Source organism: Oryzias melastigma, linkage group LG17, assembly GCF_002922805.2.
Source record: "Oryzias melastigma strain HK-1 linkage group LG17, ASM292280v2, whole genome shotgun sequence".
NCBI lineage: Eukaryota > Metazoa > Chordata > Actinopteri > Beloniformes > Adrianichthyidae > Oryzias > Oryzias melastigma.
In genome coordinates, this window is record NC_050528.1 from 22762532 (window position 1) to 22785607 (window position 23076).

A 23076-nucleotide genomic window follows, 5' to 3' on the forward strand; every position below is an offset into this window, starting at 1 on the left:
GGTTAATAGGACAATGATCTGAAATACAACAGAAAAGGAGGAGGGAAAAGGCTATAATATATTATCAAATAATGTTTTTTTTCTTTTTAGTTTTTAAAAAATAGACAATTTTAAGAGTACCAAGCCTTTAAAATGTCACTTGAATTCTTGAGAGTGAAAAGTATACTTGAGTAAAAATGTAAACATAATATTAAAAGTTATGACAGACACAAACATTATGGTAAAAAAAGTATTTGAATTAAAAAAATATATATTATTTTTCAGTTGACAGCTTACTGGCGTATTCTTGAGCTCTACCACCCCGCTGCTTTCAAGCTCTCCCTGCTGCTGATTACCTGATCAGTAGTCCAACAGAGCATAGAAAACTCCTGAGTCAGCAGAAAATAGAGCAGGGAGTACAGGAGAATAAGAAAACTGTGGGCCAGGGCTGGGTGGCTCTCTAGAGCTACCTACCACTGATATTTTAGGTAAATGATTGGAGCGCATACATCATACATTTATTTAAAGAAAATCATCATTTTCGTGTTTTTAACATGAGCGAACAAAAGCCACAGTCTTGATATTACTAAATTTCCTAAATTGCAAGAAAAATGTAACGTTTTAAGAAAAAAACGTTATAATTTGTTAGTGAAATTATTAAATATTTGCTTTCAAAATCTTTTTTTTATTCTTATTTTTGCACACTGTTTTCACATGGGTTGTCTCTCATCTCACCTTCTCTCAATCTTTGATTTTTTTTTTTTTTTTTCATAGGTTTCAGTTTAGCATTATAAATGTGCCACACCAAGCAGCCAATCACAGACAAGAGGGTTCATGGTGATTGGTCGAGATCAGGGGTCTTCAACCTGCAGCTCCAGAGTCACATGTGGCTCTTTTATCTCTCCTTTTGGCTCCCTGGCCAAACATAAAAAAAGTCATGGAGACTGCTGATCCAGCCATGTCGACCGTCGGAGTCAGCAGCTCCGTGTTAAGGGCTGCCTAACCAAAACTACCTAAAGAAAACAAATAAACAAAGTCCACAAATTAAGACTACCAAGATCCAACCCGAAACTAAATAAAATAAATAATAAATAAATAAACTAAATAATAAAACCCAGCAGAGTAAGACTGCTGAGGACAAAGAGGGGAAAAATAACAAAAAATAAATAAATGAAAGAAAAATAAAATAGCAATTCTTTAAAGTAAGGATTAATAAATTAGCATTTATTTAATTTAGATTAGTTAACATAAATTGATGTCTGAGGTGCACATAGACAGAAAACTTTGTAGGTTTTTACATCCCTGTTGACCTGAAGACGTCTTGTTTGCTCAACGCTTCCTCCAGAATGAACAGATTTTATATGCAAAACAAAACTTTGGTAAAAAGTTTATTCCTTTATAAGCACATTATCTTGTGCTGCACAACATTGGTGACTGGCTGCCCAGAGCTGAACTGAGATGATCCTGTTTGGCACAGAGCGTCTTTAATTTTGAAAATATGTAAAAAATAAATCACATTTTGAGAGATGTTAGGTTCTTTTTTAGATTTTTGCTTGTGTTCACACAAAAAATAGACAAAATTCCTGGTTATAATTTAAAAAAAGAAGGTCATGAATGCAAACCCAACTATCTTAAAGACTAAACTAAGACGCTCTGCAAACACAAATTATTTTTTGAAAGCAAAAAAAAAAAAGTTTTAAAAATTATTATTTTTTATTCTTTAACTTTTTAACACCTGAGACGTTGCCTGTGATGCTTAAACAAAATCTTTAGCATACTGTACCTTTTCAACCGTTAACACGATCAACGTAATTCCAGTCTGTGGGAATTTCGTTGATCGTGTTAACAGTTGAAAAGCTACAGTGAATCAAAGAACATAATCACTGCAGCTCCAGTGTTAAAGGGTTAAATTTCACATTTCGTTTTAAATTTAGAACGTTTTGACCTCAAAACTGTGACTTTTGTTTGAAATATGGTGGCATAAAAATGACTTCAGTGTGAATGCAGTATCAGAGTCCAGATGGTATTTTTGATGCAAATGTTTCCTATTTAACATTTTCAAGAAGTTTAAGAGTGTGTCCTCATTTTCCACACGATTAAATCATTGCTTTTATGATTTGGTTCTTATATTTCAAGCAAAATGACTTAGTAAAGTCTAGCAGTTTGTATAAAAATAGCTGGGTACGGATACAATATGCTGGGGAGAAATGAATATGATAATCAAAAAGTATCAAGGCGTTTCTAGGTCGGGACCAAGAAAAGGGAAATTGCTTCCCAGAAGTTCTAGCGAGTGTGATTCCCAAGTGAGCAGCTCACAAATGGGAAGAAAAAAAAAGACAAATTTTCAGTCCACTTGAAAAAAGACAAATGACAAGACGGCGAAGAACAAAGGACCTTTCAGCCCAACACCTTGCTCAACACATGGTGGAACACATTCTCCATGTGAAGCGTGCTCTGTCAAGTCCTGAGCGCGGATCCACTTCTGCAGCTGTGAAATCCCGGCCATGTAGGCCAAGCCTAAACAAATGTGAAGTCAATGCAATAATAAAGCAGTTTTTGTGTTTGAGTGTGACCACGATAATTAGTCTCAAGACGGTGTGTTAGTGGAGAGAAGGCTCATAAAATATACAGGCTCTTTGGCATGCGCTCAAGAACAAATCTGTATTCTAGCGGCGTGGGCTGTTACACTAATGTTCTACACAGTTCAAATCTGGCAGAGGCACAGTCAGAAAACTTTATTTTGAGGAAAGATGCTGACGGTTCCAGGCGAGAAAGATTACTGAGTCAGCGCACGCACATGGATGCAAACCCTCCTTCACACAAGCCACACACTCCACTCTGAGAAAAAAAAAAAGTCCTTTTTGTTGACTCAATTGCCCATTTGCTTGAGAGACCGCCTGCATCACAATTCAAGGTTCCTGACAAAATTGGGGTCGGCTCTGAACAGCACAGCCGCCCGAGGTCGGGGAGATGATAATGATGTTTATGAAGTCTAAATCCACAAAATAAGATTCCCTCTTTATCTCCCCAAGTGCCTACCTGTCGAGCATGCTTCTCTTGCCAAATGGTAAAGGTCTGCTTCACAATCTCAGCAGGAAGATGCATGACATTGTGTGGAAAAGCAGACGAGGGAAGCAGCAAAAGGCGCACGTAAAACCCACGCACCCATGCAGCGATTTCTAAGATTAATTGTTCCAATTTCAGACCCCCAGCTGGGGATGAAGTGACATGTTGACAGCACTAATCACCTCCTTCTCAACCTCTCCTGTTCGCTCGTGAAGGTGAAAATCTTCAGCAGATGAGACTTTCCGAAACACTCTCCCACAAGGTAAATAAAAAAAAAGGGGGCATAGCAAAGATTTTTGCCTCCCATTGGGAGGCCCAAATGCTTTTAATGGGCTATTTGGTTCAAGATGTGAGCCGCTTGCTCAAATTGTCACACAGTGTGGATTCACAGCTTCATCTCAAACCATTCTTTCCTCTGCTATGACAACCCCTTCTGAAAGAAAGACAGCACATGTTGGCCAACTCTTGAGGGGGCAAAACAGAGACACTTGGCAATTGAACACTCCACAGTGTTTTTTATTCTGTGGCAAATATAAAATGTTTTGGATTTAAAAAAAACAGCTTGGAAACTTGAATGCCTTTTGTATTTTCCCCATTGATTTTTTTCAAAAACTGTCAGTGCGTCTTATGATCCGGAGCACCTTATACGTGGGTTTATTCTGGTTGTGTTTACTGATGTCGAAGCGATTTTAAGAGGTACACAATGCTGGGTCAAAATGTCAAGCATTTTCCACTGGTCTGTCTGTGTCTTTGCATTGACACAAACAAATAAAACGTTAATCAATCAATTGGAATGTTTACACTGCTTTTGTCCTGTCTGTGTCTGCCTTATGCAGGAGTTCTATTACTCGTGCATTGACATGTCAATTATGCAGATGGAAAAACTGGAAACAGGTTTAAAAATAAAAACTTCTGTTGTACAAAAATTTACAAAATGTTGAAGTTACTGCCTGTTAACAACATCATCGCCCAAGTTTAATTTTGAAAATACAAAAACACAAAACATACATTCTCACTCAGTGTGAAGGAGAGGACAGGGGGCCTGATAGTTTTGGGTGTTATTGACAAGGTGGTGGCAGAACAAACCACTCCTGTGGAAGCCAGGGGGATGGGGGGCTGACTGTAGATACAACGAAAACAATTGTAAACTTGAGGGTTGTGAGATAAACTCGCAACGCAAGGGAGACGCACTGCAGAAGGAGCAGTGTAATCCAGCGTCAGTCTGTTTTGTTACAAGTTGCAAACAAGGTTGGTTGCTGTCATAAGTATGCTAATGTGGCTAACATGTAGGGGGCGTTGCTAACAACCTTGGGTGTTATTGTGAACACTGTAACATAGCTAACATGTAGCATGTCAGACTGATTTTTTTAGACATTATCAACAAAGTTGAGTGTTATTGCAAATACGGTAATGCAGCTAGCATTGGAGGGTATTTTATGCGTTACTAAAAACTTTGACTTTTATTGTGAATTTGGTAACGAGGCAAACATGTGGCATGTTGGACTGTAGAGATTTTTTTAATGGGGTACTAACAAGGTTGAGTGTTATAGTTAATACAGTAATGCGGCTAACATGTAGCACGTAGAACAGTTTTTTTTATTTTTATGCATTACTAACAAGGTTGACTGTTATTGCGAATATAGTAACATGACTAATATGTTGTGGTGTCTGACAGTTTTTTTGTTACTCATTACTAATAAAGTTAAGTGTTATTGTGAATAACATGTTAGGAGACTGTGTGTTATTTATTTATTTATTTATTTTTTACGCTTTGCTAAAAGGGTTCATAGTTGTAATAGTAACACGGCTAACATGTTAACATAGCTAACATGTAGCAATGTTGGACTGGGTTTTTTTTTTTTTTGTGTGTGTGTGTTATAGGAACAAGTGTTCGGATCCCACCCTCCATAAGAGGGTAGGGTCAATGCACACTCCATACAGCCCCCCCAGGAGCAGGATCCCAGGATCACCCCATCCCAGAAAGGTAAGTGAAATTAATTGAAATTGTTTTTAAATTGAAACAGTGGGAGGCCCATTATAAAATAATTATTATTTTTCACACAGGGGGAGTGGTTAATTTTAGGGCCCACCCCCCTGGGGTTAAGTTTAGGGGTTCTGGACCAGGTTAAGGTTAGGTTTAGGGTTATGCTTAGTAACGTTTGTTTTACTGATATCAGTCTGTTTTTTTACATACAAATACTGTAATTCGGCTAACATGTAGCGGTGTTAGACTGTTTTTTACATGTTACAAACAACATACAGAGTTAGCATACCCGCAATAACGTTTGTTTTAGCAATATCAGTCTTTTATTTTATGCAGCAAGGTTGGGAGTTGTAGGTCTTGCTAATTCGCTAACATGTAGCGTGTCAAAAAACAGTTCTAGAATTATTGTGAAAGCAGTTAATAAAGTCTGACTTGCTTATCTGTGACTTTTTTCTTGCCTAATGTGTCTTATACTTCGGTGCACCTGACATAAGTTAAAATAAAAAACAGACCATTCATTGATGGTGTACAGTTTGGAAAATGTAGACTATAATCCCAATCAAAGGAAAAAAGACGAAAACAAGGCTGGATTGCTGTTGAAGGCAATTTGGTTGTTATTCGATGTGGATAACAAAGGTATAGGCATAAACATAAGCTGATATACCAGCTGAATTATGTAAAATGCTTCAGAAAAGCAGCCGTGTGAATCAGAACATGACTGACCCATCTGAGATAACACACGAGTCTTCTCCCACCCTCTAAGCCCTGACTCCAAACCAAGGCGCAATTACAATTAAACTGTGAGCTCAGCGCTCCTCCAGGCCAAGGTATCGATGATTCATTTTGTGTTTTATCAAAGAAACAGGAGTGCCATTAAAAAGAGATCAGTCAGCCACCAGGCATGAGGAATCTGCCTCTAATTGGTCATTCATCAAAAGACCTTCTCGAGCTCATCGCAGCCGTGGAACATCCTGCATGACAACTGCACTGCATTAAATAGGCTGCAGATGATGCTCGGCGCCTCCCGCCCCTTTCTGATTTTAAAGAGGCTGGATAATGCGCACACACAAGTGGACGCACGTGCCGCTGAAAGATCTGTTACACAGTTGGAGAAGGCTGACAGCTCTAATATGAAACATGATAGAGTGCATCCCTTTTTAAACATAAATCATGCTGTTTATCAATGTAATTTGACACCAAGATAAGCATGAACAAACAGTTTCTTTTCCTCTGTATTTTTAGCTTCAAAAACCCTCCCTGAGGTGCTGGCATTTCATCTGCTCAATATCATCAGTCAACCTTTAAAAAAAAAAAGGATGCTTTCAACCATTTCAATCCGCAGCAGGTCCACCATGTTTCTACAGAGACAGTTTCCAAAAGACGTCAGTTGTCTGTCGCTTGTCTTTGTTCGACTTAGCAGCCATCAGGACACACACACACACAGGCGAAGCTTTTCCAGCCACTGTCGCTCCCCTCTCCCCACGTGCGGGGAATTCTCCCTTTCATCCGACTGCTGATGCAGTCTAACGAGACAGTTTTCGGTCACGTCCCAGAATTATGCATGCCAGGCTCTGTCTCATTTCATACACACAATCACACTAAGGATGCAAACAGCTGCACTTCAGCTGACAATTCATCCATCTCTGAATATCTTGTTTTATGGTTTGAGCGTTTTGGAGCTTTTGTCCCCATGTCTGAGCTGCTCCATCAGCTGGGTTCATCGCCGAGCAGCTGCCCGGGGGCCGCGGAACATCCGCGCGAGCGCCATCTGTGTGGTTACCGAGCCACTTCATGGCTAAAACATGCTTAAAAAGAGCCACATCTGTATCTAAGCATGCACACACACACACCTACATGTGTTGTGCCTCCTTCAGGCACGAGCATGCCGAGAAAGGATTAAAGTCTGCTGGTGTTTGATGTGTGGATAATGATTTCGGCAAGGCTACGGCAACACCTTCCCCACATCTGAGCTCAGAAGACGCCTGACGCTGTTATGTAGTCCTGGGCATGAAAATCCAGAAATTGAGGGCATTGTGGGGTGGGAAAAATGTAGCTCTGATGTCTTGGATGTGCAGATTGTTCCTAAACTCTAGCCTGTCTGTGACATTACTTTCCCTACATCAAAAAGGAAAAAGCCATTCAGGCTTGTTTGCAAAAAAAAAAAAACAGAATGCACCCAACGTGAATGGAAGAGTGTGTGTGTTTGTAGGCACACGTGTGTGTTGCCACACAGGCTGGACTGCAGCTATCAGTTCATCAGTGTCATACAATAATTTCAGAATGTAATGTGCCTCCAGGAACAGACATACTGTACTCACAGAGCATGCTAAGTCCATTCAGTGTCCTGGAGGAGCAGCTATTTAACACAGGAATAAGCCAATTATCTTTGTGCATAAGGCAAATTTACAATAGGATTTAATAAACTCCTCCAAGACTCCCTGTGTCAAAGGGACCGACTCACGCGGCTTTCGTTTCCTTCTTTCCAAAGCCACGGACGCAGCTGACACACCTGCACCTGTGCAGATGCACATTATTACCAGCCCAAATAAACACGAGTGACCTCAGGCGTGAGCCAGAATTGCTTCTCAGGCTCCGCAAAGATGAGCGAGATGACAGAGGGCGCCGGTGAAATACGAGCCACCTTCTGTGCGAGCAGAATCATTAGTTCGGGAAAATAGTTCATTTTCTGAGTGTGATGAATTTTTATTCCGAAGCGCCGGTTACAGTCATTGGCACCTTTTATTGCAAATCTTGTTAAAGTCTTTTCTAAATTGTGTTGAACCATGGTAGAAATTATTCCAGTAGCTACACTCAGCGCCTTTAATTTAGTATTGAGCTCACGACTTGAGAAATAAGGACGCGTAAATGGAAATCCAATGAAAGTGTGTAAAATTAAAAACCACTATTCCATCACGTATTTTAAAATTAATCACATCTATATGAGGTTTAAATAGAGAAAATCTCATTTAGCTTTCAATATTATGATTTCACATTCCATCTGCTCAAATTGTAGCCTTCTTCAGTTCAGCGCAGCTGAGTGAGATTTGACCCCGATCATTATTCTTCCACATTGATGTAACACAAGCTGGGCCGATCTGCTGACTGATATGCCCGTTCTTTCATCTCTTTCTCATCGACACACCTTTACCCCTCCCCCCATCATGGCTTACGATTGATGGGACTAACCAAAGAGGTCAATCGGATGATTCCCACTGGGACTCTTATTTAGCAAGTGTTCCCGTCAGGAAAAAATAGCGCTTTGATCATCAATTTGCCACTTAATCTGCTCAAAACACCTGCATCTGTTACGTTGTATTCCATCAAGAGTATCTGGATGTTTTCACATGAAGTCAAAGGGGTGACTTAAACCACGCCGTCCTGCTTCAAGACAAAATCAACGATTTATTGACTGGAGACTGAAAAACTGAAGTGTAAGAACAAAGCACTTTTGAAGTAAGATGCAATCTAATGTGCTCAGCTATTGATTATTCTTTAGGTGGACAAACAAACAAATAGCTATGCAATAAAAGGATGACGATAAAGCTTTGAGAAATTACTCAAAAACGTAATAAGAGTATGTTCTCTTTTCAAATGTCATACATAAATCTTTGCAATTTTTGATATGAATGTACCATAAACACTAAATTTGATCCATAGGAGGCTTCACATAGCAACATGTCCTGAAAAATCATGAATGCTCTTTCTCTTAATTAAAAGACACTATGGTTGAAATATTTACATGAGGGATAAAATAGTCTTTGTTCATCTGAGTAATCAATATTCTACTGAGAAGAGAGACAGGGAGTTGGTTGCATCTTGCAAGGTCTTTTGATAGCATCTAGAAGAGGTGTAAAATTGGCCTTAAACAACTGATGAAACATGGAAGTGATCTGAATACCAAGATATACAACTCCTGACAGTGACCAGCAGAAAGGAAATTATACTAGTTTGCTTGTTCTACTCCTGAGGCGACTCTACTGAGTTAGAAAAATGTATTTGTAACCTGAAAAAGTTCCAAATAGCAGAATTAATTCAATGATTCTGGGAATAGAAGATGGAGGTTCTGCCATATACAAAAGGACATCATCAGCGTACAACAAGATTTTGTGCCAAGTCCGCCATCAGAGAACCCCTTTGTAATCGAGTCCTGCCTGATGCACTCAGCCAAAGGTTTAATCGTCAATTCAAATGATGCCGGACGAGTCCTGGGCCACATGGTAAAATTATTTATCACAATATAAATTATTTTTATATCACAATAATGATATATATCATGATATACCAAAATAAAGTATATTTTCAGTTATTCTTGGATCAAAATTGACAAAAATGTCATTATTTACTTCTCTTTGACTTCATTTTTTAAAGTAACATAACTGAATTGTCATAAATGAGAACCATTTTTTTTAAAAAGTGCACTACAGTTTCACGTCTCTTAGTAGGGAAACACATTTTTACACATAAGTACAGCTATAAAGATAAACAAATAAAGACAATAGAATAGAAATGGGACGATATACACTTTTATATCACACAGCACTATGAACCACCGGAATGTAGAGAGCAACCCTGTTGTGTCGGGCAACATAGTGAAAAACTGTCAGACTTGCACCCATTTGTGATCATTATGCCAATTTTAGGCCAAAAAAACTGTCATTTTCTAGGACAGTTTCTGCAGAGCAGCAATAGTTCATAAGAAATTCCTCTCTAAGTTGTGGGACTGTTGGCGGAGCAACCCATCCCCCACTTCCCATCCCCCATCGGTTAACAAGTTCTCCCACTAGCTTACAACCCCTCACAACCCCAACATAAGTGGTGTAACAAAAAGGGCAATCAATATCAGAGTTATCCAGCCGTACAGTTTTGAGACAGATGTCAGTTCAAGAAAAAACAGATGCACCAGAATGGAGAGAAGCAGGGAACTTGTGGCCCATCCAGCAAATTTTCTACGTCACAATTAGGACCTTTTTCAAACTGCATTTTTTGTCTGCTCCTGAATCACTTGTTAAATAAATACACACAAATGCAATTCTAAGCTTAATTGTCATCATATATGTCCTCCATTATCAGAAATATGCCACAAGAACATTCTAAAAACACCAAAAACATGATTTTCATCGGAATGGCTCATTAAAAGAAGATGTTTGCCTAACTAGAATTTTAGAAAATGGTCACACCTCTGCCAACGGATGATCATCTTTCATCTTTTGGCAGATAAACTATCTTCCAGCAACTTCACTGTCTTTCCGTCATCCATTTTTAACCCTCCTCAGATATTACCCTCTTTTATCCTCTTTCTTCTTTCTTTTCCATCCCATCCTCCTGCCAATAAACACTTTCATTTACCCATTCATTCTTTAACCCTCATTAATACCCTTATTTTCCATTCTTTCCTTCTTTTTTCCTATCATTCCAGACACCCATCTATTATTTACCCATGCTCCTCTCTCATCCATCCATCGCTTTCTTTCAGTATGCTTGCCACATTTATTCATCCTTTGGCCATCGTTCATTTATCTCACATCTATCACTTCTTTCTAACCATTTTATGTTATCCATTTATTCATGGCTTCAGCCATTCATCTATCCATCTTTTACCCATACTCCATCAACATCCATTTATCTATACCTTCTTTCTATGCCATCCTTTTTATCCATTTACTAGCCTTCTTTTCTTGATCTGGGGTCTGTGGATTCCAATCCACTGTGAAAAACCTAGATATTCTGGTCAATTTCAGGGAAACTCTGGCACAGAGATGGAGCGGCTAACTTTTGATTGAAGGATACCAAGTTTGATTCCCACTCTGCCCAAGTGTATCAAAGTGTCTTGGGGAAGATACTTGCTCTGAGTGGCCTGGCAAGCGCAAGGACAACAAAGGCAGATCTGCTTTCTTCTATGTATGAATGGGTGAATGTGACTTTTAAATGCTTTTACTGAAGTCTTTAAAGAGCCTTTAAAACCATCTAAATGCTTCTCCTTATAACAAAAAAGCTCATATCAAGCCAATACCGTTCACTTGTGCCACAGAACCTTACATGTCACAGATATCAAGACTTGGTTTGTGAGTAACAGAAATAACAATTCTGAATAATAAGCCAAAACAATTGATGATCTGGATACTCTAAAAGGTTTGTATATTGAATAAGATCAACAAACTTGTGAACATGCCCTATAATGCCTTTGTCACTTGCATTTGTACGGGGATTGTCCCCGTGAGTTGATACAGGTTGTTCGGACTAGTGAAGGGTCATAGGGAGGAGGTGACACATCTTAAAGGGAGCGCAGGTTACTTGTGGTTCCCTTGATGCTTGTGCCACCAACTTAAGGGATGTTGTGAAAATAGAACATATACAATAGTTCTGCGTGTGGTAAATGTATCATGATGCTGTCATAGGTGTCCTTACACCGTACTCTAGTCACTAGTGTGGTTCACATACTGGCTCCTTACAGATCATGCCCAGTGCTGTATGCACGGTTGTACAGGTGAAACATAAGTGTCCCGTAGGACACCTGTAGGGTGCTAGCAAAAACTACACTTGGATAATTTAATTTCCTCATTTCTAACAGTTAAGACATAAAGCCGTAAGGGTGCAATTATTTATTGAACAGCACTAACGGGCCATTTGCACTGGATATATATACCTGAACGTTAAGAAAATTGAGAATCCTGAAACAACTCAAAACAAGGCAGTTTACTACTAAAGATGTATTCATGGATTTGGATCGAGAGCATAGAATCTTTATTTTTATGAAGGGGGTAGTGACGGAGGTCGTGTAAGTTGAGGATGTGTTTGTAATCCCAGCAGAAAGTAGGAAGTTGTTTAACTTGTACCTCCAAGAGGCCATTTGTGTAGTCCAAACAACAACAAGCAGCAGAAATGTGAAGGAAGTTGCAGAACGTGAAGAGAAAAAAGGGGCATTCACAGGAGCTTAGTTAAGGATGGAAACTTTGTTGGCAACAAGAAGACTCACGAGAACTTAATCACAGACAGAAGTAACAGAGAACAAGGCAGAGACGTAGAACAAAGAACTTGACAGAACATGAAGATGCTAGAACGAGTAAGCAGACAAATACGAAGTAGCAACGAAAGAAAGAATGAGAGGACTACAAATGCAGTGGAACTCAGGTGAGATGAATGAGCTTGATTATAGCTGACGAGGAATTGCAGGTGCACATGATAGTGCATTTTTTGGGGAGTGAAAAATTAAAAATCTGTGCAACGCATCTGCGTCTCCCCTACTTCACTCTTACCCTTACCTGTTGTTTAAGTGTTCACTCAGCCTGTTGCACTTAGAATCCCCTTAGAAGAAAGTTTGCATGAACATTTTCAACTGACCGGTCAGTGAGCCCGTACTGGGGCGGCCGTGGTGCAGCGGTAGGGCGGTCGACTCCTGATCAGAAGTGAGCGGGTTCGACCCCGCCTTGCCCGCCCATGTGTCGAAGTGTCCTTGGGCAAGACACTGAACCCCGAATTGCCTCTGGTGGGAGGTTGGCGCCAGTGTTCGGCAGCGGAGCCACCACCAGTGTGTGAATGTGTGTGTGAATGGGTGAATGGGTCTGTGACTGTGAAGCGCTTTGGGCCCTTAAAGGAGGGTAGAAAGCGCTATACAAGTATACGCCATTTACCATTTACCATTTACCATTTACCATTTACCATTTACTGTGGCCATTATAGATTTGTAAATTTGCATACTGGGCTAAATCAGCCCAGAGCCTTCTCTGTCACTTCCTGATACGTCTACCACCATATTGCAAACAGTTGCAACCCTTCAACAGCAGTTAGTCCTTGTTGGTCCGAGTCCCGTTTTTAGAGGAACAACTTTGGCCAATCATGAGTTTGCTTGTTCAGACTTGTTCGAAGTTCACATCCCACCCACTAAAAGTGAACACAGGAGAAGCTATCAACCAAACGTTCAAGGTGGGGCCAGTGAGCAGTTATGCCCGTAATGCCCATCTACGATGGCGGTTTTGGTTCAGTTGTTCCGCTCCAAGCACGGAGCCTATTCAAACTGAGGAAACTCAGAGCGAACTGGAGCTCAGTCCGATCAAAAAGGAACTAAGACCACCTCAAAAGACAGGTCAGAGAGCTGCTCCTGGTCCTGGATCAGTCTGCTTGGGCGTGTTCAGGCTAAATATTTGTTCCTGATTATCGGGTAAATTAACTCCGGTTCACTTTAAGCTAATCTGTTGTTTTCCACTATCCAATACCAATGGATGTGTGAAGAAGAGGTAACAGTTCTATCCACACATGTTGAGGACATTTTTTAGTGTGATGGAAAAGGTAACATCCATCTGAAGCTCTGCTAGATATTAATATTTACTAGCGCATTAAAATAAACACATGAATAAGACAAATGACTTCCACAATGCAAAATATTCACATTTTTTTGAGGGAACAGTGATTTACCAACATTATAATGAAAATAAAAATGCAAAGGTAGATTTATTACAATACTTGAGTTGTTGCTTTTTCCTGATTTGCGCCTGAGCTTTTTCAATAAAACGGCTTTCTACTTTGGATACTTGTTTAATGCCTGTGCATCTGTGCGAGACTGCTGGCATTTTTCCCATGACATTTTAGAAGTAATGTAAGACAATGCTCAGAATCATTACTCAATCCCTGGCTTACGTTCAACTTTCCATCAGAAATAGCAATGCCTCTTTCAGAGATGGAAAGCCTACGCACATACGCACGCGTGCAACAAACTGTCACACACCGTGGATCTTCTCGTTGTGTCATGTCTGACTCTTCTTGCCCCTGTATTTCTCATTTTTGTGCACAGTGGGGTATAAATGTTAATACAGTGAATGCGCACACAGACACACAAATGGCATCCCACTCAGCCTCAGGCAGCCTCCTGTCTTTCTGTCTTATAATGTCTCCTGTGAAGCGAGCTGCCGCACTGTTTCCACTGGAGTTTTCCTTTATTTCAGCCATCCACTATCAAGCTGGGGCTTGGCTCTGCCACTTTGGCTTATAGATTCAGTCCACCCAGCAGCAAGACAGACGCCCTGCTGGCAGCAGAAACAGAGTGTGTCTCCGCACTTTCGGCTCTTGTTAACAGCGAAAAATTGGGGAATATCAAAATGCTGTGTGGCTGTGCACGAGCTTCCTTTTCTTTTTTTTCCTCCTTGTTTGAAGGTGATGGTTTTGAAGTTGTACAAGTGCAAGTCTTCCAGTGAATATGTGTACCAGTCCTGCCACACACATGCACTCGAGTAAACGCCATTGTTGGGCTGTGAACAATCGGACCGTGACAGTCTGCAGCTCCATCCCACAGGCTTCTGCGGAGGAAAAAAAAAACACCACTGCACCGCCAGACAGTGAATTCCTCCAAATGACCTCCCCCACCAACCCCTCCCACCAAGGAGAGGACGGTTCTCATCTCTACGCACTGAGGCTGGGGTCAGTAATTACAGCTGGAGATTGTGTCTGGGGGTTGCTGCATACATTTGAGAATGAAGTCCAAAAATATCGAGCGTGACGGATGTTCAAGCTAACTTCCCGAGAGTTGCATCCTGCAGAACTGCTGACAAATTTTCAAAAAAAAAAAAATCTGCATCAGCAGTCATGTGTCTTCCCATGCTTTGATGTACTATCGCCATGAAAGGGCATTAGGGAAGGTGCGCCGCCCTTCGTATCTATCTGGATTAGAAAAGGAGCCTCACGTGTGGGTGACAAATGGCTCGTCAGTCACTCCCCTTGAGTAGGTAATTGGAGATGATATAGTTGAGATGCTGCACTGAGCAAAGTCAGTGCAGAGTCACGGGCCTTATTACTCCATCTTCAAAAGGACTGACACCAGCAGCGCAAAATTCTGGTTTCCTACAGCTCATTGCATTTTCCCTAAAAGAAAGACGCACAGAGGCGATGTTTGATCCTGGATGCTTCCCTTTTCAAGGCAGACAGGGAATTCTGCCGCTGCAGTATCTCCGTGTATGAAGGCTGTGGGGAATGATCAGACGTTAGGCACTAAACAGTTGTTTTTTTTATTTTTTATCCTCCTCAAAGATTCCTAGGAGGCCTCAAACGTATGCATGTCAACTGCCACTAAAGAGAAACGCCCCCATGGGTGCTCATCTTGGAGGTTCTGCCATTCCCATAATGCAAGAAGAGAGCCAAAGGGAGATAAGGGGATCACAGATCATTTATGGGTCCCTGGAGTTACATATGAGGCTACGTTTTTCCCTTAACAAAATGGATTGGTCTGTTAGGAACATCCGTAACATCTTTAAGGGCATATAATTGACAGAATTTGATTGAGTCATTAAAAGAAGAGAGACACTGTAGTCCCTGGAAGAGTATCAGCAAGAAACCTGTCATCCTGCCAAAGCATTACAAGCCACCTCAGGCAGGAGAGTCAACATGGTGGGAGAAGATTGGCAGCTGAAAACGGCTCAAGAAAAAATATCATTTGAGAGCTGCTAATCTAGTTTTCCCTAACCATCTTTAACCACGTCGTTCATCATCTGCAAAGCATGACCCAAGCGTTTTAGACAACAGGTCTTTTCTTTGAAGACCCATACTGATTGAAATAGTGTTTCTAACATGTTCTCATGGCATATTTATGATGGTATACGACTAAAATTAAGCTTTAATTTGCAGTTCTGAGTTTATCTTTCCTTAAAACAGTGTAAGTTAGTAGCAGGCGAAAGAAAAAAAAACGCAGTTTGGAGAAAAAGTTGTTATTGTGATGTTTCTCGTCATTTTTGATGCACCGGTTATGTTAGGTTAGGGGTGTGAGGGGCTGTAAGCTAGCAGGAAAGCAGGTAAACAGATGGATGATGGGAAGTAACCAACTCAAATACAAATTTCTAATGAACTCTTGCCACTCTGCAGAAACTATGTCCTAGAAAACAATACAATTTTTTTTTAATTTTGGCTAAAATGGCCAGATCATAATCAAAGGACCACTAACAATGCTTTTAAAATAGATCAAAAGATGATCAGAGTAAGTATTTTAACAGTAAATCACTCATTTTCATGCATAAAATAGCCTTTTGCAAAGAAGCAAAAAAAAAATGAGCTTAAAAGATTCAAATTGCTCTAAGCAGAGTTTTACATTAACCAGAACAGGAGATAATTTGCTTTATTCCCTCCTCAAATAAGTATAAAGTCTAACGTTTTGTATGTTGATTTGAATTCAAATAAATAAAAGCAGATAACAGGACAAAAGTCCCCAAAAAGCTCAACCCTGTTTGAAGGGAAGTAGAAAGATTTGTTTTGTTTGTTTTGTGGTCTATGTCACTGAAAACGACAGTCAATCTAGCCATCCTTTCTAGAGGCTTTTAACCAAAGTAGATTGAAGGTAATTTCTGGGGGTAAGTGCCTTGCCCAAGGACACAGCGACTGTTAGACCTGAGATTTGGGTGGGTGATCTGGAATGACATGAACATCTCATGAACTCCTTTAGGCTCTAACAGAGGAAATGATTTCAGTCGGTATGATAACAAATGAGACGACGGTGGGAGGGCCTATAGGAAGTGACATCTCAGGTGATCCAGGGGGAGTTCAACAAGTTTAATGTCTTTATTTGACCAAATGCTGGAAAATACACACACCTGTCAGTATTTTTGAGGATATTAGTCAAGCAGACAACAAGACATCAGTTGCATGTACACACAGCAATTGTTGCTATTTATGCTGAAGACTTTGGAGTAACTTTTTTCATGCATGAGTGATTATATTAGTAGATGTAAAGCATGTGTGATCTTTATCCACTCTGATCATCTTTTGATCTATTGTAGGAGTGTTCCCAGTGTTATGATTATGCAGTTTTTAGCCAAAAAATAAAGAAAAAAACGAACGTTGTCTTGTGGGTGGGACTGTTGGAGGGAAGTAGCTCTGCCTCCATTTCCCATCATCACTGTCCGGTGCAAAAAAAATGGAGAGCAATATCTGAGCTATCCAGTCTTAAAGCTCGAGAAAAAACAAAGACGAACGTGGATCTATTTGTCTACAAGTGGATGCATCAAGATGGAGCACAGAAGGAAGCTTGTGGCTTACTGTTCTAGACCTACGATCTTTTTCATCAAGGTTTTTTAAAGTATGACCTTCAAATTTGAGCTCTATGCTCCAACCTTGCCACCCTAGTAAAAATGGTTTTGACAGGCCTCTGGAAAGGAGGAATACGAGACAGAGATGGTATTTTTTTATATATATATCTATCACCTGCCAACTGATTTTACATCATGTCAGTATTTCAGAGTAAACAAAGTCCACAAGGGAAAAGTTTGAAAGTCTCTTCTGTGCAAGGCTGGATATAGGGATGGGCAGATGCCATAACTGCCCAACCAAGAGTGATATCCCGCGAAAAACTGCTACTAACTACAGAAATAAAAAAAAAGGATGAAATTCTTTCTTTTTACCCTCTTAAATATCTGAAGAATAAAAAATGTATTCTTCCCACTGCTCCTTTCTGTCATGGGGATGTGTGTACTTACTGTATGTTTGTGTATTGATTATGTTAATGTAACTCTTCATGAAATGAACAAGTACATGCTAGTGTGAATGTTTTTTGCTGAAAGTGTTTGTTGAAGATGATGAAGCTTTTTGCTGAAAATGCAAAATCTTAAATTTGCTAAATGACGTGAAATGTAATTAAAGAACTACGAAAGAGAACCGAAGTTGACCTAAATTTCTGACTTTTTTAAGTCAAATTCCTTAAATTTTGCAAAAATATTTAGTGTGATGCTAAAATATTAGCTAAACCCAAAATTTTCTCAGTAAACTAAATTAGTAAAACCGTTAGCCTGTAGCTAAAATATAAGCTGAACTCTAGATTAGCCTAAAACCCCCCAGTAGATAACAAATTAGCCAAAAACGTTAGGATGTTTGTAAAATATCAGCTAAACTTTAATTTTTTTTTTATTACTATAAAAGATGAAAACATAGCCCATGAATATATTTAAATGCTTGTTGGTAATCTACTTATAATTTTGAAATTTGAAGACTTTCTCATTCATTTCCAGCATGTTTTGCTCAATATTTCAAAAACTATAAAGTTAATGAATACAAAAAATGAAAGCAGTAATGTCCTGAATGAGCTGATTGTTTAGATACCAGGATTACTGAAGTCGCTGGAATTGTGACTGAGTTATGTGCCGAAAAACAAACATAAAGGACAAGGAGAATCACAAAAAATGTAAGGAAAGACAGACATAAAATAAGAAAAAAGATAAATCAATAGGGCACAAACCCGTGTCCTGCTTGTGCCTGTCCCAAGCCTGGTTAGTGTCAGGAAGAAAACTCAACACAAAATGCACACGACATAGCCAATGGATCATGTGGATAGATAAACTGATATGATAGTAGTATGTTTTTCTATGCACTTGGAGGTATATGGCACCCCATACTTCTCCAGTAACCCTTTTTCATCATTTTCCTTCCATTTCCAAGCGATTTTCCTCCTCCTGTTTTCCTCATCTCCATCCCACAGCCCCTCCTACCCCATAAAGTCAGCCCCCACCCCAACTCCACCTCCCCTCCTTCTAAGGATGCCAACAAAGTCACAGATCAAACCAAGCAATATAACAAGAGGAAATAGGGTTGTTTCTGCCCATAAAAGAACTTTGACAGCTACTACAGGAGAGGAGGGAAGAATGATTAAATACACAAAATCGTCTGGCTTTATGGTGCAGTTGTTCAGTGATATTTAACTCATGAGAGTTTTATGGCACCTATACCAGTGACCAGAGCTGTAAAAAGTGTGTGTTCAAGAATGTGGACATGGTTGAGATTTGACCTCAGATGACTAAATGAAATCCTACTAACAACATCAAGAATAGCATATAAATATATATATTAATATATATATAGACACATCATCCCTACTTGTCTTGCTCTTACAAAAATGTAGTACACAGCAGGCTGTAATAATCGATATAACCCGAGTAGACAGGTCATAAATCTAAGCAAATGTACTCCTCAGAAGGACGTTAGGAATCCACACACACACATATTGATACACATTTGTGCTGAGCAGCTTCTGCACACGCACACACACATAAAAAGAAAGCGCATCACCCTGGTAATGAAGCCAAATACTTATTACAGGGTCGCGTAATGAATGCGCGCAATTAAGCCCGGGTTTTTGAAGCCGACCGAGCTCATTAGGGACGCGCCGGAGCGCAGACACATTTTCCACATACGGGCTGCGCGGAGGTAAAAATGTTTTGCCCCAGGGTGTCACAGCGCTCCGTTATGTGCCAGTCTGCTGCGCTGCAGCAGCGCGCGCGTCTGCTGGGAATAAGTACAGGGGAAAAAAATCCATCCATCCATCCGCTGCGCCCGGTGCGTGAGCGCCCACAAAAGTGAAATACTCTCACCTTGTGGCAGGAGGCGAACAACAAACGAAGAGTGGATCGATAGGGAAATAAATCTGTGTCGGCTACCCAATAGTTATGATGGAGGGTAAATTCCCTCACATGATGTTGAAGGAAGGAAGGAAGGAAGGCGCGCGGTTCGTGCGCGCCAGCGGATAGGTTTCTCCCCGTGCAGGACTCCTACTAAAAATCTGATTTTTGCGCCCAAACAGAACGAATACTCCACGATTGTTGCGTAAATGATAAATATGGATGGATTTTACGCACTCATTTATGGAGGGTTATACTTTCGTTCATTTACATCAAGAATAAACAGCGTGATCCCCTCTTAAGCAGCGATGGAAACCAATCAAACCTCACTCAAATATTTAAAAGAAAGAAAGAAAACCTGAAGATTTACAATGTAAAACAAGTAAGAAAGACGCGCGATTGTAGAAATTACCTGCAAGTGTTGGATCTGGATGTGGTCGCTTCAAGTTTGCGCTCGGTCGCTGATGCTGCCCGTCTCAAAACTGAGTCCAAGGAGGACCAACGCTGTTATGAGCTGCCTCCCTGTCTCTCCTCTCCTCTCACTCTCTCCTCTCCTCAAGATTACCGTGACTCCTCAAAATCTCTCCCCCTCAAACGCCCACCCCAACTCTAATTTCCCCGCTTTTTTGTGTGTGTGTGAGCTCTCCATCACCGCTCCATCTCGGAAGTGATTAAGGGCTGGGTGCTCTCCAGTGTGTCCGTCACTCATAATCACAGCCACCGTGACCAACGTGATCATCATCAAAGACCATCAGGAACACCGCGTCACCATATGTGCCACAAGCAAGCTGGAGGTTCAAAAACACGTGTTTCAATAATGACATTATCAAAAAAATGAGTTTGATCTCAGCTGATATTGGCTGATAGATTATGTAAACAATGAAATATATTTAGAAATGTCTGGGACATTTTCTGCTTGAGGACAGGTAACTTACTAGACAAGACTTCTGACCTCCTTCTGAGGTCACGTCCATGTCCCCTCTAGTCCTGCGTTTGGAAACACTGTTCCTTTGAAATACTCATCTCTGTCAGTTTTTCAATATCCTGGTAAAGTGAAGGAGATTCTCACCTGAGATTTGGCAGGTTATGGTCCCATCTAACACCCTTTTTATGAAGTGAAGCTGCATCAACTCATCCCTATAAAAAAAACAACAAAACATAAAATTCATTGATAGTTTTCTTGGGATCGGCTGCAATCCTCCAAACTAAATAGTGTTGACACCAACAAGTTTGACTTTAAACGGCTGGATAGCTCAGTTGGTTAAGTGATTGTTTATTACCGGTAATAGGGATTTAAAGGATATTAGATACTAATAATTGATCCGGCAGAGGGAATAACAGCAGTATCGGTTAGGGATGTAAAAAATAGAAATGTATTGAAAATTTGTCAAGTACCTGCAGTATTGTTTGAAAACCACAAGATTATTTTAAGATATAAAATCAAACAAGACATAAATAAATCAATTTCTCGCAAATTACAGTGAATGCATTACAGCATTCACACTATAGTGCTTGATTCTCCTCTCTGTACATTTTTTGGCACAAACTCAATCAAACTTTCAGTTATTTCAGCAATCTTGGCATCAAAACATTCAACTCGTTCAGGACATTGCTGCTTGTACTTTTGCTCTTTTATAACTTTATAGTTTATGAAATGTGCTCCATGGGAAATTAATAAGAAACTGCTTAAATCCTCCAAAAACTTTGTGCACTTTGAAACTTGTGAACTTCTGCATACTTTCAGCTAGAGACACCATTCAAACTTTAAAGTGTTCTACAACTAATTAGTTAATTTAGTATTTAGCTTTTATTTTAACAACATGCCAGCTATTTTTGGCTAATTTAGGAAATTTTACGTTTTTTTTTTTTAGATAAATTTGGAGTTAAGCTGACGTTTTAGTAGGCTATCGTGCTAGCTGTTTTTTTTTTCTAATTTCAATCTTTCCATTTTTTTTCTCTTTTTTGTGCTAATTTTGGAGATAGCTAACGTTTTATCATTATGGCAGCAGTTTTTGGCCAATTTAGACATGTTTGTTCATGAAGGAGAATTTAATAATTATGGGTTTATGCCCAGTTGAAATTAAATGATACAAAGTTCTGCATTTACCGGAATAGAGTTGTGACAGAAAAAGCCTGGAGCAAGATTTGCACAACAAACCTTTTCCAATTGTGAGTTCATTTGCTTGCAGGGGGTAGCGAAAGTCCAGTATGAACACCGTACGCTAAAAGCAAGTTAATAAACCCATATTCAGCACTTTCTCGAACACGCATCACATACCCAGTGTGTTCATAGTAGGGGTGTGAAAAATAAATTAATTGATGAATCAATTATTATTTCCAGATTGATCTGTCTGAGGCAAATTGTTAGACAAATTGAGTTGACTTATAGCATGTAAACGTTTTAAAATTAGATAAATTGATAATAGATCTTGTAAAATAACATTTGGATTAAGACACTGTAGACATTGTGTTGTCATAGTGAAGAACACACACCTGATGACACCAAAAAAGGATCAAACCATCATTTCACTCCAACGTGTGGAAAAACAGAATTTTCCAAAGACATGTGACCATAGAGGGGGGTATAGTGTTCTAAAAATGTTCAGTTTGTATTATTTTTGTGTGCTAAAACACTAGTGAGTTTAACTTTTTTTTTGTTTCTAATTTGAATGGATTTTATCATTAATTATTTTTACTTGTTTGTTTGTACATTTGTTTAATTTATACTTGATTATCTTGCAAGAAATACAAAGGAATCTGGAAAATGTGAATTCTTGGCTAAAGATTTCTTGAATCCATTTAGGTCAGGGAATCGGATATTTCAATACAAACTAATATCGACTATCAACTGGATCTGCAACCATTAATTATAATCTGAATCAGATTGTTGTTAAAACAAATCATTACGCCCTTTGTAAATAGCTTAAGACACAAACATTTTGTTTTTTCTATTTCTGAAGTGATTCATTGACTGCCTACTGAAGGCAATAATCTCACCCCTGACATCCTTGGAATGTTCTCTGGTTTTGCTCGAGACTGGAAGGAACACCTCAGACTTAAATATCTTAAAATAAAAAAAATATTAATTATCCTTTTTAAAGAAACTTAAAATTATTGACAAATAATTTTATTTTAGTTGAATAAACACACAAAATCTTTAGGAGACTCGATAATGCTTTTCAAGCCTTTTGGCCCTGCAGTTATCTAAGAAGCTTAAAAACTGTTTTATAAGCATTAGTGAATGTTTGACCTTGCCCTTCGTTTGGCCTGAGGCAATATATTGTTCTCTGCTCTTAGCACATGGATGAGATCGCCTGTAAACACTGAACAATCCTAGTCCATCTTTCCAGCTTTTTAAAAAAAATAAATATTTGATGACGCAAATAAATGCTTTTTCATTTTATGTTTGTGATAACGTCCTTTCCTCAATACTAGAATGCTTTTCTGCTTCTTATGTCTCGTTTGGATGATGTTAGAATACAATGGGATTAAAAAAAAAAAAAAAAATTTTATTGATCTTATAAAGGGGAAATTATGTTCCAAAATAAATAAACACCTATTTATGTCCAAAAGGATGATTACCCTAAAAGTTTTTGGAATTTCAAATAAACATTATTTTACATTACTTAAAAGCAAACCAAGAATGAATAAACAAGCATTAAACACAGTACCCCTCGTACACCGGAACAC

General features: G+C 39.4%; 1 protein-coding gene across 3 annotated transcripts in view; it reads right to left on the bottom strand.

Moving 5' to 3' along the window:
* Positions 1–20229, bottom strand: part of LOC112147333 — a 253750-nt gene extending 233521 nt beyond the window's left edge. For all 3 annotated transcript variants that reach the window (XM_024273646.2, XM_036216472.1, XM_024273645.2), the window contains exon 1: positions 19799–20229. The gene's annotated coding sequence lies outside the window, so the exon portion shown is untranslated. The remainder of the gene's footprint in view (positions 1–19798) is intronic.
* Positions 20230–23076: the final 2847 nt, after the last annotated feature.